This window comes from Jaculus jaculus, chromosome X, assembly GCF_020740685.1.
Source record: "Jaculus jaculus isolate mJacJac1 chromosome X, mJacJac1.mat.Y.cur, whole genome shotgun sequence".
Lineage (NCBI taxonomy): Eukaryota > Metazoa > Chordata > Mammalia > Rodentia > Dipodidae > Jaculus > Jaculus jaculus.
In genome coordinates, this window is record NC_059125.1 from 127,820,779 (window position 1) to 127,824,550 (window position 3,772).

At 38.1% G+C, this 3,772-nt stretch overlaps 1 pseudogene; it reads left to right on the top strand.

The window, feature by feature from the left end:
* The first annotated feature begins 2,531 nt into the window (after window positions 1-2,531).
* LOC101602089 lies at window positions 2,532-3,497 on the top strand (annotated as a pseudogene).
* Window positions 3,498-3,772: the final 275 nt, after the last annotated feature.

Below are 3,772 nucleotides of genomic sequence, written 5' to 3' on the forward strand. Positions count from 1 at the left end.
CTTAATACAATGGCAGTTTGGAATAGTTGTGTCAAAGATAACTGGCTCACAGTTCTTAAAATATTACTGTGACCTTTAAGAAAAAAAAAATTTCAATCTCTGATTCAGGGAAATGGGTATTTGAGGACACTTAAGAGATTCTCTCAAGATTCTTATTTAACTCATAAGGAAACAGAGGCACATAGAGGGGTACCTAGATGTGCCAGGGTCCCATGTAAGTATGTGACAGAGCTGAGATCTGAACATAGTCCTGTTTAGCTCTAGAGGTAAAGCTCTTCTCATCTTATCACACTGGATCATCAAATCCTTTAGCAAATATGTATTGTGACCCCTCTGTACCAAGCAATATTCTGAGAGCTGAGCATTTGGCAATGAATGAAAGAGATAAGAACCCTGTTCTCATGGAGCATGCATTAAAGGACTCAGGCTAGTAGAACTTAGTATAATATTATTATATAGTACAGAGGGTAGATGTTCCACATAAAATTAGTCCATAAAGAGGGGAAGATGGTGACAGAGTGGGTGTAGGGATTTATTGCTACAGGAAAAGTGAATAATTGTAGCATTGGCTTTGGCAAAACTAAGGGGAATGAGGCTCAGCCAAAGCTCTTGAGGAGGAATCTGTGCTATGAACATTCAGTAAGAACCCCTTGTTTTCTCTTAAGAAGACATTGAAAGAAGGGTTGGAAGCCGGACAAGAATGAGAATGAAAAGAACAGAGTGCACTGTGAGTATCAATGGATTGTGCATGATGGGGAAGTGGTACCAAGTGGATGCTCAGGAAGGCTAGCTAACAAAAATGTAAGATATATGGTGGAGAGTTTGCTTTCAGCCCTTGTAGAGAGAATTCTAAAAGCCTTTTGCACATAGATACAGAACTTAAATACACATGCACACACATATAAATAATATCAGGCATTGTGTCCAGTTTGTGTGGTTGAAAAAAATTCATGCCTGTTGAAGTCACACAGAACTGTGAATCTTCATTTTGCCACATTCTCATATGATGACTTCAAGGTAATTGTTGTTAGTACTGTTATTAGGCATGATTTATCAAACATTTTCTATGTGGCAGACACTTCATATACATGATCTAATTTAAACACGACATAGTTTCAAACATGTATACTCACAATAGAGATGATGATAGAGTTAAATTAAGAAGTTGTAGGTAAAGAAGACAATGTAAGAAATAAGCAATTTTCCTCCTGTATATTTATATTGATTTCTCTTATTTCGGCATAGCAATCAGCAATGTTGGTTAAACTTTCTACGGAGAAGTTTTATCAATAATTTTACTTTGTAAACAAAACATCTTTGTGCTTATTTAGTGCTTACTGTGTGTCATGTACTGCTCTGATTACTCACCTGTGTTCTTCAAAACAGCACTCTGTGGAAATGATCATACTATCACATTTTTATTCAAAGGAGACAAATGAGACTTGAGATAGGCAAAGTAACCTGACTAAGGTTATACAGCCAGTAAATTAATAGGTTAAAATTTGATCTAGGCAGCCGGGCTCTGAAATTCATGTGTTTAAACATTGTACTAACACTGCCTTGCAAAATAATCCAATAACAAAATTGAATTAAACATGCTACTCCCTCTCCTACTGCACTTGATATATATGGAAGGTCTGTTTATTTGAATCTTGTGACCTATCCCATAGTCACCATCTCTTTAATACCAGTATTAAAATCTGAAGTATAGGCAAAGTCTGATGGAGAAACCATTCCTCTTCTAGAAGACTGATTTGGTGGACGCTGAACTTTATGCAAGAACAGATTATTTGTTGTCTTTTTGTAAGTGTCACTTCCTGGAAATGTGTGTGTGTGTTTACTTAGAAGTGTGTAATATAAATCTAACTGGTAGTTTCAAATGTCAGCTGCTAAACTTCTTCCTAAGCACAAATTCCAGTATTTTCCAGAACAATATTTAAAAATGAAAAATCCTTATTCTCTTTTAGGGCACAGACCTGGTTTTTGACAGCTTACCCTCTCCAGAAACTTCTACCCTGCTACATTAGGAATGGAGTTACCAAATAAGCATGGATGATCCTATGAAATCATGGCATGGGTCTCCCATTCAGTCCTACTATTTCAACCCTCATTTCTTGCTTTGCTCAAGAAGACCACAGTTATGAATTGCTGCCAGGTTCACCATTTCTTTCATCAGTAGATACCGAGTAAGAATTTTTCTTAAGGGTTTCTTTATTTCAAAGTGACAGATTCTAAACATGGACTCTACACTTCTCCTTCGAATGTGAATGTGGGATTGTCTTCTTGCTGCCAGTATGATTGTTCCCTCTGGGACAGGAACAGTTCACTAAGTCATTCATTCTCCTACTTAGTCTTCTCATTCCTGATTCATAGCCTGATCAGTTGATTTCTAGAAAGTTTTCTGAGGGCAAATTCAACTGGGTGTGACAAGGTCTAATATCCAAAAAAGAATCTCACCAGGACCGAGGTATAATCACTGATAGAACCAGATTCCATGGGTAATATAAGCTGTAAAGTGATCTGACATCAGTATGGAGAAACTACGACAAACTCAGGAATTTTTGTATGCTGTCAAGCCAGGAAACACTACTATCATTATAACTGAGTTTATTATGCTGGGGTTTGGAGACCTCAAGGAACTGGGTGCCTTGCTCTTCCTCATGCTTGGCCTTGTCTATTTAGCCACAGTGTCTGGAAATATTCTCCTATTGGTGCTGGTGTGCACTCAACGAGGACTCCAGACTCCAATGTACTTCTTTTTGGCAAACCTCTCATTCCTAGAGGTCTTTTATACCTCTAACATTGTGCCTAGGATGCTAGTGGGCTTGTTGAGGAAATACAGAGTGATCTCCATGGTAGGTTGTATTACTCAGCTCTACTTTTGGGGGGCTCTACGTAGCACTGAATGTTATTTATTGCCAGTGAAGTCTTTTGACCGATATTTGGCTTTTTTGCTGGCCCTTGCATTATCCAACACTACTGCATGGGACCCTCTGTTTGGGGCTAGTAATTGGTTCATGGTTTAGTGGCTTCACTTTGGCAGCTGTATTTCAGGCTACTATGGTATCAAGCTTGACCTTTTGTAGTGGTAATGAGATTGACCATTTTTTATGTGACTTGAAACCTCTGCAGAAACTCTCCTGCTTTGATCCGCATCTGGTCAACCTGGTCTGCATGAGTCTAGCATTCTTAGTCACCCTGTCCCCTTTGGAATCACTTTAGCCTCTTACTGGAAGATTCTTTCTGTGGTGTTGTATATACCTTCCATGACTGGCAGGCAAACAGCATTCTCCACTTGTTCTTCTCATCTAGTGGTTGTAACCTTCTTTTATGGGACATTAATCCTTGTCTGTGCTATACCATTGGCTGGCGAGATGCCAGCTCTCAATAAGACCTTTTCCTTGTTCTATATGGTTGTCTCTCCCATGTGTAATCCTCTTATCTATAGCCTCAAAAATAAAGATGTCCAGAGAGCTCTGAGGACATTGAGGCTTTGATTCTGCAATCATGTGTTCCATTCAACCAACAAAAATGAAGAGAGTATAAAGTCAAACATTCCCCTTATTATAAAAAAGAGTCATTTGGATTTGAACAGCAACAGTGTAGCTTATCATTTTTGTGACCCCAAATATTAGCTAATCTCCAAATTTCATGCTTTTAGCCAAGTACTCATCCTAGTCTTCAAATGATATACTTTTTAAAAAATAAACATTTTTATTTATTTATTTATAATCAGGGAGAGATAGAGAGAAAAGAAATAGTGAGAATAGGC